The sequence below is a fragment of the Megalobrama amblycephala genome, linkage group LG1 (assembly GCF_018812025.1).
Source record: "Megalobrama amblycephala isolate DHTTF-2021 linkage group LG1, ASM1881202v1, whole genome shotgun sequence".
Lineage (NCBI taxonomy): Eukaryota > Metazoa > Chordata > Actinopteri > Cypriniformes > Xenocyprididae > Megalobrama > Megalobrama amblycephala.
In genome coordinates, this window is record NC_063044.1 from 21,594,770 (window position 1) to 21,616,245 (window position 21,476).

The following is a 21,476-nucleotide window of genomic DNA, read 5'->3' on the forward strand; positions in this document are numbered from 1 at the left end:
TCCCGGGTGCAAGCCCATAATGGGGCCCACATTTGCCGCCCATGAAGCCCTCATCTGGGCCCCACATGTCATTGCTGGCTGGGTGTCAAATTGGTACTCAATCTTGAACTTTCAATACATACTCATTGACTCATTCTGACGTTACTTCAGTCATGTATGGACCCATATTAGACCCACTGAACATAATTCTGGCAAATTAGTCCTTGATCATGAACTTTCCCCTAGTGAAAAATAAATATACTAAAATCTATTTCAAATACATTTATTTTATGCTAAGTGTACTACAATTGCATTTACATTTGCATGTACTTAATGTAAATACCCTGCAATTGTACTTTTAGTATACTAAATTGGTATACTTAAAGTTTGCTAAACTGTAACAAATATTTTTGTGTTGAGGTCCAACTAAACTATACTTAAGTATATTTGATTATGCTAAAGTGGAACTATTGCAAGTATACTTTAGTACAAGTATATATCTTGCATTCAAATTATACAGTGATCATACTATCCTTACTAATAGTGATATTAAACACATTTTAGACTTAATATTTAGAAATATGCATTGTGCATTGTGCAATAAAGAAGAACTGCAAGTGATTCAAATTCAAATATTTATGTCAGTTTGTCTTTAAATAGTCAACATTTGAAGTGGGTCAAAACCCTTCATCAAAGTTGTATTAAAACCTTCTTCTAAGGACGACTTTGATGAACTTTTTTGATCCACTTCAAATGCTTACTATATTGATGGGTTTTTAGTTTTTTTTTTTTTTTTTTTAATGAATGTAGGCCTATTTTAAATATATTTTGGTAGGGTTTTTTCACTAGGGCAGACTCTGCATCCATAGCCTCTGACAAGTTTTCTCACTGTCACATACTTAACTTGGAAACTCTTAAGGAAATCCAGAGTTACCTAAACTGATAATTATGAGTTGTGCTGATGTTCATGTGCATTTTAAATACATTCTTTGTGACATGACTTGAAAACACTAACTGCTGAAGCTAAACCTTGACCCTCATTGGCCTGCCCCAACGTCCTACTATTGGTTGAACCCCAATGATTGATATGTTTTGAACACCCCATAAAGCCAATGCCATCACACTCACCAACAATCAGTTTTGCTGTACTTTTGCTAAACAGCCGAACTCGCTGGAGTGCACACTATTGGGAATCTGTGTTGCAGAAACTTTGGAGTCTAGAAAGTCATTGTAGCTAAAGACACAAGTCTCATTATGTATTTAAAATCTGAGAATGATCAAATTATTTTTAGATGATGCTATATAATTTTTTTAGATGAGACTTACTTTTGGTGCAAACCACAGAAAACATGAACTGAAACATCTAGTTTGTTTCTGCTAATTGGCTGTAAGGGCAGAATTTTCAAACCCAACTTTTGCCTACAGCTCAGACGAAACCATGAGAAATTTGACCTGTTATGATTAAATGTCCAATTCAATGAACAGTATTTGAGTTATACTTCTTTAGTATAAAAATAGTACTGGCCTAGATAAAAGTTTACAAGAAATGTGTTTTGAGTTGCAAAAAAATGATCATAACTAAGTTTTATAATTATGACCTTTACCTTTTTTAATAATTTGCTCACACTTTGAATATCAGGTTGGCTATTGTTTAATTAAATAGCACTTTTCACAATTTTGCATGTTTTGAAAACAGATATACATGCATATAAAGTAGTTACATAAGTAAATATTTGTAATTATGACAAATAAAGAAAACAACATATAGTCAGTTTGAAATGGTGAAAGAAATTCACATACCTAATCAGAAATTTTATTACATTTGTGTATTCCTAATGCACTTCAATGCACCTATTGTAATACACTTTACCCATTAATGCTACTTTAATGGCCCTTACTTGCACTTTGATACGGAAGAGGATTAGGGCCACGCAATAATAAAAAAATAAAACCATCTCGATATTAAAGTTGTTAAATTTCGAAAAAAACTCGTTAAATTTCGAGAAAAAGTCGAGATAAAATGTTGAGAATAAACTTGTTAAATTACGAGAAAAAACTCGTTAAATTTCGAGAAAAAAGTCGAGATAAAATGTTGAGAATAAACTCGTTAAATTACGAGAAAAAAGTCGAGATAAAATATTGAGAATAAAGTCATTAAATTACGAGGAAAAAGTCGTTAAATTACGAGAACAAATTCGTTAAATTATGAGAAAAATGACATTAAATTTCGAGAACAAATTCGTTAAATTATGAGAAAAATGACGTTAAATTTCGAGAAAAAAGTCGAGATAAAATGTTGAGAATAAAGTCATTAAATTATGAGAAAAAGTCGTTAAATTACGAGAACAAATTCGTTAAATTACGAAATTGTTCTCATAATTTAATGACTTTATTCTCGAAATTTAACGAGTTTTTTCTCGTAATTTAACGAGTTTATTCTCAACATTTTTTCTCGGAAAACGTTCTGCACGTTCATATTTTTCCACCAATGAACAGAACTGTCTGTAGTTTAGTGCGTGCACAAGAATACAACTAATGTGCCGGTTTATACAATTGCTTCATGTTGCGTTAATGACAGATAATGTCAGGTAAATGGGAAGCAAACCATTCTTTATATTTAATGTTGCGTCTAATGGTTTTATTTCTTCAACAGCTTAAAGTTTAATGCACGTTCGTGTTGAATAGCAACATGCCGTTTCATATGGAGATAGGATTGTAGCAATATTCCAAATAAATAGATTATGTATGGAGTCAAATTAATGCCTTAAAGTTTTGCACAAAAATAAAGTTTTGCAAAACACAAAAAAGAATTGAGCAATAAAAAAATGTTTTGCAAACAAAAATAAAGAATTGCAAAGGAAAAATAAAGTATTGAGCAGAAAAAAATAAGTTTTGCAAACAAAAATAATAAATTGCTAAATAAAATAAAGTAGTGCAAAAATAAAAATATAATCAATTACAAAAATCAATGACAGCTGTAATCCTATTTTATCTTTGCCACATATTTTTCATGCTCAAACCTACTAAATCATTTGCAACGCTCATTTTATTCTGCGTTTCAGTCAAGCGTGCGCTCACGATACCGGCTTTCGTTTGCGCTGCACTTTTCTGTGCGGTTCTCTTTATGGCACTGGTTTGACGTGGGGTGGAGTCAAGAAACGGGGGCACGCCCCCGCGAAATGCATTGGAGGGGAACGTAATCAGCGACAGGTGAAATAATTCTTTGACATGGTTAAAAATAATGAATGGTTTATTTTTGTTGGTTTGTTTAGCATATGTTGTCGCCGATTACGACCCCATCCAATGCATTTCTTATAGTAATATGACCCGCTGCGCTCTGTCTCACTGCCTGTATCCACTTTTGTGTCCTTAAACATTCGTTTTTTGGGGTCGACAGCTTATAAAAACTTATTTCTGGGGTTTTTAGCTTGTTAGCTGTACACCTTGTCACACAGCAGCTTTTAGGCATTGTTCTGTTTTTTGTAATGAGTCAGAAAAGACAAGAAGGCAGCCTCATGCAATACAAAGTCAATGGAGACGGTTGGATTGTTTTTCCCCCGGTGGGCGTGGTTTTCAGATTATAATAAATGCGCTCTGTCTCTATGCTTGATCTGTTCTGTTGCGATCTGCGTCTCCTGTCGATGACGTGTTTCGCGGGGGCGTGCCCCCGTTTCTTGACTCCACCCCCACGTCAAACCAGTGCCATAAAGAGAACCGCACAGAAAAGTGCAAAAGCGCAAACGAAAGCCGGTATCGTGAGCGCACGCTTGACTGAAACGCAGAATAAAATGAGCGTTGCAAATGATTTAGTAGGTTTGAGCATGAAAAATATGTGGCAAAGATAAAATAGGATTACAGCTGTCATTGATTTTTGTAATTGATTATATTTTTATTTTTGCACTACGTTATTTTATTTTGCAATTTATTATTTTTGTTTGCAAAACTTATTTTTTTCTGCTCAATACTTTATTTTTCCTTTGCAATTCTTTATTTTTGTTTGCAAAACATTTTTTTATTGCTCAATTCTTTTTTTTGTTTTGCAAAACTTTATTTTTGTGCAAAACTTTAAGGCATTAATTTGACTCCATAATTATGATCCACAAATAAATGTAAATGTATTCACAAAAAATAATCATATACACAAATTAGAATGAGATCCACAAATATTATGTTAGGAGTTTCAAAAAAATTAATTTAAATCACAAATAAATAAAATGAGATTTGCTAATAAAAAAACATATTCACAAATATGTTTTTATGTCACAAGCACAACTCTGCCTGCATTTATTTGTGAATCACCACCTGTGCATTTGTGAATTGCTTTTCTGCTTTCTGTGAAACTATTCTAGCGTCAGGATCTCAGACAAATCCACAAATAGGTCGACTCCACCCACCGACTAGCCAATCAGATAACGGCCACATGGCGCTGACCAATCGCAGCACACTCTCGCTACAAACAGTCACGTTTTGCTTTACAATCGGGGGCGGGAACAGACTCTGAAAGGAGCTCCTTGCTGCTAATGCTATTCCACTATGGGCGCTTTGTACGAATAGACCCTTTTCACAATGACGTCAGTTAACTTCCGCCTATCCGCAAAGCAGTGTATCAGTTGTTCCGTCTTACCTTCGCGCCGGCGACTTCTCGGGAAAATGCTTTAATAACTTTAAATGCGAACGGTTTATGTCAAGGATTTACAAAGTCGGCTTCTTCTGGTAATGATATTTATTATTTCCTTTCTGTAACTGCCTTGGTTAGGGTTTCCACGAGCAGAAACTTTAGCAATGTTGTCATTGAATTGAGTTTTATCACGATTGTGTGTCCACACAAATCTGTTAGCCTATTTGGAATAACAAGAATATTGTCTTTAAAAAAAATCTTTATTTTTAGAAATTGGTAGGCTATATGATAATGGATATTGTTCTTGTGAGATTTATTTACAAATAATGGACATCTGGAAGTAACACGTCCACATAATTAATGGTGTGAAGATTTGAGATAATTTTACATCATACCAGTTTAAACTGAACTGCTGCAATATATTAAGATTGTATACTAATTTGTAAGAAGTGTATTGAAAATACAAAACGGAAGTAGCCTATGTGTTCATTTAATGTTATTCCCTGGAGAAATAATTTGATTTTGTTCATTTGCTGCTATAACAATGAGTACTGTTGTAAATCCTCTATATATATTTTTCTATGCGACGATCTTGTTCTGCAATAAAGAGACGAATGACAATGTTTTTTTTACTATGGTAAAAATGCCATGTACATGAGTCAGTTTTTACAACATTAAGTCTTCATGTAGAAATAGTATTATATTAAACACAATTTGTATTATTATGTTGCCATATTTATCGAAATAAAAGTATAAAAATAGACTTTGATATTTAAAAAGATAGAAGGAGCGTTAATGAAAATCATAAATGCAACATACTGTATGTTAAACACTGTTAATATTATATGAATACTTAAGATGCAAAAGCCTCTAAGTGCCGTCTGAAATTTTCTTCTAAAATGAGCATTTTTATCAAGCTCGTAGGTTCAGTAATTTCACTTGAATGGCAATTAATAGGTCCTTTTCATTGCCATTAAAGTGAAATAACTGAACATAAACATATAAGCTTCATAAAAATGCTAATTTGATAAGAATTTCAGATGGCACTTAGAGGCTTTTGCATCTGAATTCTTCATATATATATGTGTGTGTGTGTGTATTTATAAATTTATATATATATATATATATATATATATATATATATATATATATATATATATATATATATATATATATAGGCTATATATAGGCCTACTGTTTATATTTTAAAAATGCATAGAACATAAAGCTTAAAAATTGATCTTCATGTTACATGTATAAATAGGCCTGTGTACATATGTAAACATATATTTAAAAAAATATAACCTATTCATGAATCATGTTATGTATAGTTTTTAACAAGAGACAATATTGTGAAACAACGAATGTGAAATGACTATGAGTGTACACAAAGCAACACGCGCACACACGCGCACACACACACACACACACACACACACACACACACACACACACACACACACACACACACACACAGATGCCTGGATGCTATATGCACACAATTACATATTTATCAAAACCAGCAAGTACACACATAATTCACCCACTCGACCAACAAAAAGAATCAAAATGTTTTTTCAGACTACATCCTATCTTACATTTTTTCATTCTGATTGTCATTGCTCATTGTTTCAGTATATGTGTTATAATCAAAATCTTCAACGCTAGTTCACATACTGTGTTTGAACTCTATCTCATAATACTGTATGGTTACAATTTTTTTGTTGTTGTTGCTTCCGTCCTGTGCTCATTGTAGTGGACATGAAAAAAATCTAATATATTGTATTATTATTATTTTTTTATTATTATTATTTTTTACAGTTAAAGAGAATCTGAAAGCACAAAAAAACTGGCTTTATATATATATATATAACAAAAGTAAAGTGTTGGTATAAAAATACTCCAAGCACGTTTTCAAAAAATATAAAAGTTCTTTTAAAGTTTCACTTTCCCAATTTGCACGAATGGGTCGATAGAACTACAAAATGCATTTTAAATTCATGATTTAATAATTCTGTAATTATTTTAAATGATGTATTGTTTTAATTATAGATGTATTTATTTACATAATGTTATAATTCTGCATGTTTATGTTTGTATGCTGCGTGACTGCGGCGTGTTTTAATGCGCGTGCGCGTTGAACGTTCGAATCGCTTTCAAACGCTGGAGCGGATCTGAGTTGCCATGGAAACGGGGAAACGTCAGGCAGCAGGACTCCGTCTCGCTGTTGTTTTCACGGATTTTAGGTAAGTTTAGTCCATAAAATCACACACATAGTATATAAAACTGTTCCTGACACTTTTCTTAAGTGTAACTGACACACTTCTGTTGAATATTTACTTAAAAGAAATGATTTAGTGTCTTTGAAAAAGTCCGTTAGCATCTCAACCGTTTTCAGAAGCGGTTGGCTAACTATATTCTGAGCCCTTGTTTACTGTAAGTTTGGGCTTTTAATCATGTCTTTATGTGTAGATGAGGTGTTTTGATAGTTTTGTAAAGGTTTGCTGGCAAGTTATCAATGAATGATAGTAAACATATTTATTTATTTAAACTAAAAGTATGGCTTGCTGTACCGTTAATCGGTGACGTCACTTACATGAGCGCGAAAATTAGCTGAAACTATTTCAAACATGTTTTGATCTCTAATGTAATTTCAGGGGAGACAGAAAACCCCCTCTACAACAAAGGAGAAGCTGACAGAGGAGGAGGAAACACAGGTGAACTGAGAAAGCTCATTAAATAATTTAATATGCATTTATTTCACAATATATCTCACCTATATCACCATGCATCTGCAGTTTTCTTTTGCAAAATTATTATTATATTATATTTTTAATTTATTAAGAAGTCTTTGACATTCAAATGTAAGTGACACTGTATGTACAATAGTGAATTCTAATACTAAAAATATAAATTCTGTTAACTTAAGAAATTATTTTTTAATATTATGTATATTATTCTTCCCACTTCTGCTCTAGCTTGGTTACTTGTAATAAACCTGTAATAAATATTGTTGGCTCTGTGACAAATTGCATGTTGTGTTCCTAGATCCTTCCATGCTGATGGCCTCCTGCACCCCAGCAGAGCTGAGTTACCTCCTGTCAAAGGCCATGAACCAGATGACTATAGTAAGCAAAACCTCAATCATTCAGCACACTACTGTTGAAAAGTTGTGGGTCTGTAAGGTTTTTACCTGTTTTTGAAAGAAGTCTCACATTTTAAAATCATTAACCCCGGGTTGTTTCAGTGAGACTGTCCTTGAAAGGCCTGTAGGCTAAATAATCAGCTAAATGAGGTAACATAGATGACAAGTATAATGTTATAATGCTTATAGTTATAATCATTTATTTAACTATTATGATAACAGGATATCATGGTCGTTAATTTATTTTATTGTATTTCTCTAGGTCTGTTTTGAGTTATGTTTTCAAGTGAAGAGACGCCATACTGTTCCACTCAAAGGTATTTATTTATTTGTATACGTGCATGTATTTTTACTGATATATTCTTAAATACTTTTTACTTACAAATGCTGATTGTGGTCCAGGGGGTCGACAACTTTAGGCATGTAAGTTATTTTTCTCAGAAATCTGGGCAGCTTACTCATTGCTCATACTCTTAGCCTCTAATATGTTTGAATTTATATCATCAATGCAATATTAGGGGGTAAAGATATCATTAGGGTTCTTACAGTTATGGCTGTACTATGCTCTTGTTACCAGATGAGATGTAATCTCTAGCGTTTGGAGCTGTGATTCTTCAGGACAAGATGCCATTCACACTTGATACATGAAGATGGTGAGTTTCACAATAGCTGCACAGTCACAAATCAAGAGACTGACACAAGCTTTCATCCTTATGAACTCACCCATATGTAGGGATGGGTACCGAAATCTGGTATTAAACAGGCCCCGGGGGCTAAATTATGAAAGACCGGAGTATCGATAATCTTGAACAATATTGGTTCTGCCGTCGGTACTGGAGAAATTACACGCACTTTTCATTATTGCTATATAGATGTTAGGGCTGGGGAAAAAAAATCGATTCACCTATCGCAATTTGTTTATGATTTAAAAAAAAAAAAAAAAAAAAAAAAATTATTCCAGAATCAATATTAATTCATATGAAATTTCTCTATTTTAGTCCTTGCCTATAGACGAGGTGGACAAAAGTTACCCACTCTTGTGTCATTATCAATGCTTGTCACGTGACGTAAACCAGTCCTGCTGTTAACGAGCAGAATTACTGAAGGAAAGAAACAACAACAGAAAAAGTGAAAAACTTCCAGCCACAGCCTTAGATGAAATCAACCAAAGATAAAAAAAAGACCTTAAAGGGTTAGTTCACCCAAAAATGAAAATTATCCCATGATTTACTCACCCTCAAGCCATCCTAGATGTATACGACTTTCTTCTTTTAGACAAACACAATCGGAGATATATTTAAAAATGTACTGCACTACAAAAAATGATTTTCTTATTTAATATTTTCGTATTGTTTATATTCCAAATATCTAGAAATTGTTAAATCAAAATGCTTTTTCTAGATAATTAAAATTACATAAAATATTTCTTGGGGGGGGGGGGGTAAGAAAAATCTGGTTTCTGTTTGAAATCCCAAGATGAAATTCAAAAATCTAAAATCTGTTACAGTTGCCGATGGATATTGCCGCGCATATTGTGGGCAGCCTATAACACATCTCGATTGAGACAAACTGCCTCAAAGCTCATGTGTGCTGTGATGTACGATATATCTGTGATCACATAAACAGTAACATCTTCTCAGCATGTTTAATAATAGAACCTGTTATAATCTGTGATTTTGTCTACACTGGATGAGTAGTGACGCAACACAACAAATTCCTGACAGTAAGCTGGTTTCCGGTTCTATTTTTGACGTAGACCAAGTACTTTGCAACAGTCGGTCAGCTTTTAGCTGTTGAGGCGCGACACAAAAAAAGTCATGTCTGGTATAGACACGGTGTTAGTTGTTGTTTAGAGTTGTTTAATCCTCTTCTGCTGAGATCTTGAGAGATTTAATGTCTTTTATCTTCAGTTGATTTCATCTATAAAGCAATGTTAATTATGTTCTTAATTTGTATATAATAAAAAGAACCGATAAGAATACCGTTGAAGTACCCGATCAATAAGTAGCAGTAGCAATACCGTTAGAACTGTAAGATACTTATCCCTACCCATATGACATAATTTCTATTAGTCACATGAAATAACTTCTTAAGGCTGTCCTAACCTAATGTAGCTCTACCCAACCACTGCATGGAGGCTGAAAGATGGCTTCCTGAAGATGAAAGGACAATATGGACTTGAGGAGGGGAAACAAAAATAACTCTTTTTCATATTCACATTTATATGATATGTGAGGATTAGGAGGGGTGTTTTATTCCAACTCTAGTCTTCATACAACATGTGTTTGTCAGGATGGTTGTTATTTTGTAAGATTAGGGAGAGACTACCTCTCATTTGTGTGCCATGTGTACTATAACTTTAGAACAGGAGCTTGTACTCCTTTGATTTGATTGAAAAGTTTCAGATGGAGCTGTTTTTTACTTTCTGTTCCCATTATGTTCATTTACATGCAAACAGCTCATGGTGAAATTTTTCTAGCATTTATATATACTACTACTATTACTACTATTAATATTGTTCATATTATTAAACAAAATTAACAAGATCTTTTAAAAACATAATATAATGACTTTATTATAAAAGGACCCACTATGAAAACAGTTTTACAGTGTTATCAGTGTCTTTCCTTTTACTTTACAGCACATCACTGACAGGCTTTCCTGTGTATCACTGATTCAAGTTTTCCACTATTGTATTTATCCAAATGAGGTTTGTAAATGCATGGATGTTTCATATTTTGCATTAATTATTTCTCTTATATGAAAATTACAATGTAAAAGAAGACGTGACAAGGTCATTGGTTATCTCACAAAATGCCACGTTTGAGGAATATTCAGAGGGGCGAATTGAAATAATTTCTTTTGGGCATTATCATGCCACAAATATTGTATATTGAGCTAAACTTAAACTAAACCTGGAATGATAATTTGTGTTACCAGATGAGATACTTTGTAATGGGTATGTATGATGTATGATTTTGATCTGTACTATTTCTATTGCAGGTTCTCAGGGATCCCCAGTTGAAGGCATCAGGACATCAGATGTTGGCCTGGACATATGTACCAACAGTACACCACAAAGACCTCTGCTTTTAAATGGATGGCTGATTACTACCATGTTCTGTGCGGGTATTATTATAGCAAAACTGAGCACCTGTGACAGTGGGATTTCTAATTTTAAAGAATAGTCATACATCAGTAAATTATTTTTTTATTTAAAAATTTGAAAGGATTTTTAAAAGTTGCAAACTTTTTTCTCCAGTTACAAAAACAGCTACACCTTTTCAATTTCTTCATTGGGGGTGCACAAATCCTATTTCACAAATTAAGAAATTGATATGCTCACATTTAAGCCGTGTTCTTTGGACACTGTAACAGTCCTGATATGATGTCACACTTTGCAGTATCTTTTTTATTAACATGAATTCAAATTTTAACAAATATATTCAAAATGTAAAGATATACAATCTGACAATCTGATCTTGTCATTATTAATCAATCAGTAATCAACACTGCACCACCCCGAAATTACCATGCACTGTAGAAGTATGGTTTTGGCAAGAAATGAACAGTAGCTAAATATTTATTATAAATGCTACTATTTGACATTCAGTATTTTAGTCTATATTAAAGGGATACAAGTCTCTTTTATGTATGATGTTTTTTTTTTATTACAAACTGTTTTTTGTTTGTTTGTTTGTTTTGTAGCTAGCACTTAATATTTCTTTAATGTTACCACATGAGAATAGCCAAACAGTGTAGGTGATTCACAAAATCATACACAAAGAAATGTGTATGGAAGTAATTTAATGCCAAATGTTTTTGAAATAAAAAGCTTGTTGAATTGCACTAATTGAAAAAAAAAACATGCATCACATTAGCTGTGCTTGCATTTAGATGCATTGTATTTTTAAGGCTTGCATTTTTATGGGCTGAAATTCAACATGGTCGTATATTTAAGCTGTGAATATTTCAATTAAAAATATTTCACACAAATTTTCATTATTAAAAATTCAATAATTTATATTCACCTTTCAGATTTCACTTCCAAAATATTCATTCTGTTTAAAAATACAACCTATAAAATTCAACTAGCAATTTTCAGTCCATTTTATTTCGCTTTACAAATTCGCTTCCACAAATTCAGTGGTTCAAATTCGGCAGAAAATTCAACATTTCACATCCGGGGAACTGCAGGAAAATCAGTAGAGTGCCGATGCATGATCTCCATCTGCTGTTAGTCGACTTCACCAGCAGGCGCCGCTAGCGGCTGTTTACAAAGACGAGCAACGGCTAGTAAGTCATCATTCATTCATAAAAACGGATTTACAGAAATGGAGCAAGCGGTAAGTGAATGTGTGATGATTATCAGGGCCAGTATAAATGCAGAAAAGCTGATAAAGACACAAAAGCTGCATTTATGTTTAATTCAGTGTTTAATTCAGCCGCGCGGTGTTGTAATACTATGGTTTCCCTCATCCGTCATAGCTCCCTGCCATCAGGACATATAAAACTCTTAACACAGCTTAATGGACTCGTGTACAGTGATATAAAAGACCAAACTCGCACCTCATTTGTGATGTAGATTATACTATATAGGCTCCAAGAAAGCAGATACTGGCATAAAGTTGTTTTGACCCTGAACGTCAATTCGCAAATTTAGGGACCGTCTCTAAAGTTACGATATTGGTATTCACGTTTCTACCTTCAGTAGCGTTTAAAGAGAATGATTTACAGTCACAAAACCAACTCTAAAGTGTTCATCTAGGTCTCAGGTCGAACAGTGATGCGCCCTACTCTCTCTCTCTCTCACTCTCTCTCTCTCACTCTCTCTCTCACACACACACACACACACACACACACACACACACAACTCAAAGTACATGCACATACTTTTTTTCTTTTCTTTTTTTCTTTTTACACATTCATCACACAATTCGTTCTACTTAGTTAATTTTATTTTTCCTGCTCATATACATGCTTTGGCAACACAATGTAAAATTTGTATAAGCAGGATAATATATGAGCAGGAAAAATGAAAATGAAGTAGAATGAATTGTGTGATGAACGTGTTAAAAAATAGAAATAGTATATAATATGCATGTACTTTGAGTGGGGTGTGTTTGAATATGCATGTGCATGTGCGTACAAGAGTTTGTGTGAGTTCAAGTGTGTGTGTGTGTGTGTGTTCTTGTTTATATTACATCGTGGGGATGTATATAAATGTCCCCACGATGTAATATAAACCTGAGTTCACCTACATCGTGGGGACCGGCCACCGGTCCCCACAATGTAAATTAATTATTAAAAATACTAAATGGTGGTTTTGTGAGAAAATAAAGGTATGCACAGGTTCCTGTGATGGTTAGGTTTAGGGTTAGGGGTAGGGTAGGGGGATAGGAAGTACGGTTTGTACAGTATAAAATGCATTGCAGCCTATGGAAAGTCCCCACAATTCACAAAAACCTAACGTGTGTGTGTGTGTGTGTGTGTGTGAGTGAGTGAGTGAGTGAGTGAGTGAGAGAGAGAGAGAGAGAGAGAGAGAGAGAGAGAGAAGGGCGCATCACTGTTCGACCTGACACCATATGAACACTTTACAGGTAGTTTTGTGACTGTAAATCATTCTCGTCAAATGCTATTGAGCTTTAAATTATGGCATTTTTTGTATGATCCCATACAGTAGTGAAATACATAGCAATATTCACATATTACTTGACAGTTTATTTTACAATATGGATGGATCATAATGTCTTAACTAACATGAACTATCCATGAGCAATACATTTGTTACTGTATTTGTTAATCTTTGTTAGGGTTTATAAAATTACAGCGGTTCATTGTTCATGTTAGTTCACAGTGCATTACCTAATGTTAATACAACTCTTGATTTTAATAATGCATTAGTAAATGCTGGAATTAAAATTAACAAAGATTAATAAGTGCTGTAGAAGTGCAGTTCTTTATTAGTTCATATTAACTAACTATAATATAAAGTGTTACCTTTTATTTTAATAAGCATCAAAAATCTAAAAGGTTTGCATTACCTGAGACCTAGATGAACACTTTAGAGTTGGTTTTGTGACTGTAAATCATTCTCTTTAAACGCTACTGAAGGTAGAAACGTGAATACCAATATCGTAACTTTAGAGACGGTCCCTAAATTTGCGAAAATCAAATGTTCAGCGTCAAAACAACTTTATGCCAGTATCTGCTTTCTTGGAGCCTATATAGTATAACTTACATCACAAACGAGGTGCGAGTTTGCTCTTTTATATCACTGTACACGAGTCCATTAAGCTGTGTTAAGATGTCCTGATGGCAGGGGAATCCTATGACGGATGAGGGAAACCATAGTATTACAACACAGTGCTGCGATATAAAGTTAAGGAAACTAAACAACAGAGAGAAATATATGTCTACCTCAGATTTAATGTATATCTGTACACCAGCATCGGACAATAACGTTATAATCTCGTTCACGGGAGAGAAAGCTGCTTACATGTAGACTAAACAGGGAAAGTAACCGTAAAGACACTGAATTAAACATAAATGCAGCTTTTGTGTCTTTATCAGCTTTTCTGCATTTATACTGGCCCTGATAATCATCACACATTCACTTACCGCTTGCTCCATTTCTGTAAATCCGCTTTTATGAATGAATGATGACTTACTAGCCGTTGCTCGTCTTTGTAAACAGCCGCTAGCGGCGCCTGCTGGTGAAGTCGACTAACAGCAGATGGAGATCATGCATCGGCACTCTACTGCTTTTCCTGCAGTTCCCCGGATGTGAAATGTTGAATTTTCTGTCGAATTTGAACCACTGAATTTGTGGAAGCGAATTTGTAAAGCGAAATAAAATGGACTGAAAATTGCTAGTCGAATTTTATAGGTTGTATTTTTAAACAGAATGAATATTTTGGAATTGAAATCTGAAAGGTGAAAATAAATTATTGAATTTTTAATAATGAAAATGTGTGTGAAATATTTTTTATTGAAATATTCACAGCTTAAATATACGACCATGTTGAATTTCAGCCCATAAAAATGCAAGCCTTAAAAATACAATGCATCTAAATGCAAGCACAGCTAATGTGATGCATGTTTTTTTTCCAGTTAGTGCAATTCAACAAGCTTTTTATTTCAAAAACATTTGGCATTAAAATACTTCCATAAATGTGCATGATTGGCCAAAGTTTTACTGATCTACAAAAAAATTGAGCTTATGAATTTCTTAATTTGTGATTTGTAGAATAGGTTTAGTGCACCTGCAATGAAAAAAATTAAAGGCAGTGGCTATTTGCACTAAGTGACAATAGCACATTTTCTTACACTAGGTGAAAATAGTGATAGATTCTATTTACACCATGTAAAGTATCAATTCTTTGCAATAAGAGTAAATAGATGCTATCTATAGGCCTACTTAATATTGGCAGATACTATTTGCACCTCAGTATTTTTGTACATTAACAGGATGCAGTAATATAGAGTGTAAATGATTGTATTTATTAAAATGATTAAATGGATGCTGCCTTATTGGTAGAATAAAATCCTCCCTACACCTTCTCCTAACCCTACCCAATAAACACTTTTAATATTATTAAACACTCATTCAGTTTAGTTCCTCTTTTAGAACATTATTTTCATTTTTATTGAAAATAAATGCGAGCTTAGCAAAAGGCAGATTTGAACCTGCATCAAAAGCCAGAACTCCCTACTCGCTACTGCTGTGTCACTGAAGACGTTGCCTTCTGTGCTTCTTTTTTAAAACTTGAGTGGCCCAAAAGCTAGTGTAAATAGCGTTTGCCAACCAGGGACGCTATTTGCACTTTATGTAAATAGACACTCTGAAATTGAAAAGGTGTAACTGTTGTGTTTGTGAGAGAGAAAGGAACTAAGTTTTCAGCTCCTAAAACATTTTGATGACTTCACTGAAATATTGCCTACACCTTCCACTGTCAGTTGCTCAGTTTCACTACAATAATGCCAGATACAATACAGCATGTGCATAACTGAGTCGCTATTCTAACAGCTGGGGGCTATAGACTTATAATAAATGAGCAATATTATAATAAATATGCACATTGCTTTCTGTACTCAGTTTTATTTTTATGCTGCTAGAGAACCACCTGCACTGCAAATTTTCAGGAGTGACATTCGCATTTATCCAATTACAGGAGTGAATCCGTTAAATCATTGGGGCACTTCATGAATTGACACTGGTTTACATTTAGATAAAGATGAAATATTTTAATTTTGATATAAATGTCAATAATAATTATGAAATAAATTTAAATATTCATAAACCTTGAAATTAAAAAAGTAATTAAAAATATATATTTTATTGTCCATTGTATTGAAATTGTGGGTTACATCTGTCACCCTTTTCACCCCTGATGAGTTTACATCCCTGTTACAAGAGCAAGGAACTTACATTTTAATTGCAAAGGAAAACCAATTCATCTGCTATATTCTTCTGTCCTCCATTTTCAAGGGTAAGATTTCTTTATAAATCATCTACTGACCCATATGTCTTTATTTTTGTTGAACACAAAAAGGAGAGAGTCATATAGTCTCAGTCACCATTAGAAAAGAAGCAGTGATAGTGAATTCTGACTCAGGCTGTCAGTCTCTTTATGTTCTGCCTTACATCTCCTTTTGTGCTCCAATAAAAATAACACATTTGGTACAAAAGAACATGACCAGTTTTATACTTGAGTAAATATTGCTTTTAATTTGTAGCTTGAGACTATTTATAATAGCTAATAATTAACTTGTATACCTCTTTGTGTGTATTTGAGAGTAAATGCCTTTTCTATGTTAGTCTTGTATAGAAGATTTGTATGCTCTAACGATGTAAGCTATTTGTACCTGTATTTTGTAAATATTAAAGCAATGTTAACTGAATGTGATGTGTGATTATTTTGTAAACAGGCTTATCTTTTAGTATTAAGTGTTTTGAGATTTTTTAAATAAGTAGAAAATGTGTTAATTGTATAGAGTTATTTCACCCAAATGAAATCAACATCAACGTTGGGTAAGCAAACCAGTTAGATCGATTTCATGTTGAATTCGTGTTGATCTACAACGTCGTTTCACTCAACTGAAATCAACATCGTTTCGACGTTAGGTAAGCAAACCAATTAGATCGATTTTATGTTGAATATGTGTTGATTCTACAACGTCGTTTCAACCATCCGAAAATCAACATCGTTTCAACGTTCGGTAACCAAACCAATTGCGTCGATTTTCCGTTAGATTTGAATGGAGTGTCTGACGTTGATTCAACATTACCCCGATGAGCAAACTGATGCCGGATCAACGTCGGAGATCAACGTCGTTTCGATGTCACGAGAAACGTCGTTTCTACGTTGATTCTATGTCAGTTTGCTATGGATGTGAGAAGTTGCACCAGACTATTGCAATTAATAGTATTATATTAGTAGTATTATATTAGTATATTAGTAGTATTACATCAATTACATTAGTAGTATTACATCAATTACATCATAGTATTAGCCTATATAATTATATTACACTCTGTAACAATGAGAGAGACACTGCTGTTTACATTTAGTAGGCCTATGGTAAATAAAATATTTATAGTAGGTATAAAAATATATGCCGAATTAATTATTTTCTAGGGTTCAAAATTTATACAGATTTGACATTTTCCCCTCATACTTCTGTCAGAATGGGTACGAAGTTGGCATTGAATTTCATTTAAAATGGTATTAAAAAGGTCTTAAAAAGCCTTGAATTTCATTTGGAGGATCCTGGGGGTACCCTGTCTGAGATAAGCGATCGTTAGATTCAATCATCATTGGCAGCGCGATTTATTGTAGGCCTAATGCTTTTCCCCTCAGTTGGTCAAAACAAAAGTGGCAGACATGTTACTTGCTTGTTCAGATGATATTTTCCAGTGAAATTCTTATTTTGGTCATACTTTCAAGACGTAGAGTCTGTGATTCTGAAGTTCAGTATCCACCGGTGCGGTGACTGACAGCAAACATTAGATTCATCCGCGCTGACGAGCTGTGCTGATGCACAACCAAGCGGCAACCTCCCCCTTTCTCTCGTGAAGCCAATACGGAAGTAACTTAAACTGCGATTCATCGACTGGCCGCTAGGGACAGGGTCCAAAAGAGAGCAGAATCTCATTGAGTCCCATGTTAAATTGGCCAAGTTTATAGCAGAAAAAAACATGTTTACAAGTTGGTTCAAATTGTGGTTTTGGTCTATACTGCTATTTTTGCCCTTCATGACAACTCTGAGGGGGGTGAATTTTTTTATAACTTATCCGTTTAAATTATATTAAGCCTTAAAGTTCTGCATAATTAAGGGCGTGGTCACTTGAGTGACAGGTATATTGCGCTGCTGTCATGAGCCGTCATGTTACCTCAGCTGCCGCTGAATTTGGCATCTCAGCCGTATTTGTGCTCGATTATTTTATACAATTATAAAATATGGCTTGCTGCATAATATTCGAGACTGATGTGTGTCTGTGTAGATGTGCATGGGGAAGAGACACAGAACACACGTTGTTGGATCGTGGCATTGGCTGAAAGTTTTGGTTGTGAGATTTACTGCAATGACAATGGCGGGAGGATATCAAAATCCGACAGCACTGCTTGGATATTATAACTAAAACTGCTGCACTGTTTTGAAAAAAAATATACTTTGGACACAGGCTCATTTGTTTGTTAGATACGATCGCTGCTCAGATTGCATCCTTTCTTGAAGAACGATGACAGAGAGCAGATCATTCAGAAGAAATGTGAAATGTTTTTTTGTTTTGCAATGGACACTCATATTTTACCCAAGTGCCACGGATTGGATTCATCTCGCGATCTCTATTTCATTATAAAGGTATGAAGTCCCATTTGATTTTCCATGTTGTTATTTGCACAACCAACACTACTGGTGTTGGAGCATCTATGGGTGCTTTCACATCTCTAGTTCGGTTCATTTGGTCCGAACCAAGAGCAAACAATTATAGATTGTAGCATTTTTCTGCTTTTTTGGTCCCTTTTCACACCACACTGATTGCTTTGGTCCGAACCAGTTGAAACGAACCAAAATGCAGTCACGTGACAACATCCACATCACTCATTGGCCATGGCGTATTTGCTAAACTGCTTTTCGATTGGTCAGGATTGTGCGGGAAAATCACAACATAAGAGGAAAAGCCAGCAAACAATACGGAGACAACACAACACAACACAACACAACACAACTATGGAGAGAAGACTGCGCGGGCTGGTTTTGTCCCTGGCCATAATCTATTACATTGTTTGTATACACCACAATATGCAAACAATACAATTTTATAATGGAGCGCGGATGCGGCTTGAAAACAACGTTCTAATGCACTGCAAACGGCGAGCGCGCATCGCTCGTCACTTCAAGCAGGAGGCGTGCATTAATTCTTCTTGGCTCTGACATACTCATCCTCCAAAAATATTACCAACGATCTATCAGGTAATGTCATGCCCTCTCTTTCTCTTTGAAATAGTTTTCTGTGAGTTCTCATTAAACATTCTCACTATGCTGTTTTGGGGCCTGGAAGTCCTTGAATTTGATGTTGTGTGGTAACCTTGTTGCTATGTGTTTTTTGATAAGCAAGCAGAAGGTTTTGATATCGATCCATATTACAGGCCTATGTTAAAGCATTTTGATATTTTAATAGCAAAAATAACATTGCCCTAATTCATCTAACAATATCAATGAAATCAGTTTACATTAGGGATGGGCAACGATTAATCGTTTGCAAAATAAAAGTCTGTGTTTACGTAATATATGTGTGTGTTCTGTTTATAATAGTTATGTATATATACATAACTATACATAATACAGACACATACATGTATATATTTAAGAAAAATGTTAGATTTATATATAAAATCTTTATATTTACATGTACTATAAAATATATGTAAATATATATTTATTTAAACATGCATATATTTCTTAAATTTATACACGTGTGTATTTATACATAATTATTATACACAGACCACACACATATATTACATAAACACAGACCTTTATTTTGCTAATGATTAATCGCGATTAATTGTTGCCCATCCCTAGTTTACATATGATAATAACAATGTAAATCAAGAGATAATTTCCTGAAAGTTTTCATAATGACTAGATGATTAATTTCATATTTCTGTTAAACACAGGAGGATTTGGACATGCCCACGAAGTGATAGTTGGTGGCCCCACATCAACACCACCTGGACAGATGAAGACTGGCTGAAAAACTTCCGAATGCGACGAGGCAGCTTCAGACTCCTTTGTGACATTCTCCGGCCCTGGCTGACCCGACAAAACACAAAATATAGACAGGCAGTGCCTGTTGATGCTCGAGTTGCAATTTGTGTTTGGAGATTAGCCACAAACCTGGAGTACCGGTCTATCTCACAACTGTTTGGTGTTGGGTTATCAACATGTTGCACTATCACCCAGGAGGTTGTGACTGCCATAAATGTGGTAATGAAGCCTCTGTATATCAAGCATCCCTCAGCAGCAGAGTTCAGGCAGATAATACAGGGATTTCGAGACAAATGGAGATTCCCTCAGGTGGCAGGTGCGATTGATGGAAGCCATATTAAGATCAGAGCTCCTCCTGACAACTCATCTTGTTATTACAACCGGAAGGGAGACTATTCCATCATTCTGCAAGGTGTGGTGGACCATAGGATGAGATTTTGGGATATTAATGTTGGGCGACCAGGCAAGATACACAATGCCCGTGTTTTCTCCCTATCATCATTGTATGAGCGTGGCAGTGCAGGCACTCTTTTACCTCATTGGACTGAAGCGTTTGAGGGGGTCGATGTGCCTCTTTTTCTTTTGGGTGATTCGGCTTACCCTCTACTAACTTGGCTCATGAAACCTTACCCAGAAGGAGGAGCAGTAACACCACAGCAGCTCAACTTCAACCACAGATTAAGCCAAGCCCGTATGACAGTTGAGCGTGCCTTTGGGTGCCTCAAAGGACGCTGGCGTTGCCTTCTTAAAGAAAATGAGGCCCACATAACTTTTGTAAGCCGCATTGTGTCTGCTTGCTGTGTGCTGCATAATTTCTGTGAGGTACAGAAGGAGGAATTTGTGGAGGGAGAAAGAGTTGCAGAGGAAGAAAGAGTTGCAGAGGAAGAGGGACCTGTACATGATGAGCAGGGGCATGTACAGCAGCAACACGACGTTAGAAATGCACTGTGTAGCTACTTTGCTACAGTATGAATGACCAAAGCCTGCAAATACTCAGTTCAGTATTCAGTATGTTTAAAAAAAATGTTATGCTGTTATCTCTCGATGAGTTCATCTTCAGTTATTCATAGCATTTATGTTCATATACTAGTATAGGGAACCACCATATATAAACTTATTTTGTTTGATTTAAAATTAATGGAATGGAAACACTTTTGCTTTAAAAGGTTTTATTTTCTGTTTTATTTGTAACAAATGTAAAGTTGACACGTCTGAACACCTTTTTTCCATTTTGAAATTAAAATGTCTTTTTTCAACAGTGCTATGTGTCTGGTACATTGTCTGAAATTACAATAAAAATGAAATGAAAATTAGGTAACAGTGCTTGTAATTTGAACCTCGATCTCCCATGCGAAAGACCACACATAAACAGTAAGCTAAAGGCACTATGCCATTATTTCAGTGCGTAAGTGGTGGTCTTAGGGAGCTTTGCCTCCAGCTAGTCCTTCAACTGCCTGC

The 21,476-nt window shown here is 34.7% G+C and overlaps 1 protein-coding gene and 1 long non-coding RNA gene across 5 annotated transcripts in view; one reads left to right on the forward strand and one right to left on the reverse strand.

The window, feature by feature from the left end:
* The window catches only part of LOC125244061 (stonustoxin subunit alpha-like), a 1,172,099-nt gene that overhangs the window by 755,565 nt on the left and 395,058 nt on the right, over positions 1-21,476 (reverse strand). The window lies entirely within an intron of this gene.
* Positions 5,795-11,553, forward strand: LOC125245259. 3 transcript variants are annotated; one of them, XR_007179466.1, is made up of 9 exons: positions 5,795-6,843; positions 7,255-7,314; positions 7,646-7,725; positions 7,845-7,892; positions 8,005-8,059; positions 8,145-8,165; positions 8,320-8,395; positions 10,384-10,452; positions 10,746-11,553. It is a non-coding gene; the product is annotated as an uncharacterized LOC125245259 (long non-coding RNA). The 3 variants fall into 3 exon arrangements; XR_007179464.1 differs by lacking the exon at positions 8,145-8,165 and having other exon boundaries at positions 5,798-6,843; positions 10,746-11,552; XR_007179465.1 differs by lacking the exons at positions 7,845-7,892; positions 8,145-8,165 and having other exon boundaries at positions 5,799-6,843; positions 10,746-11,552.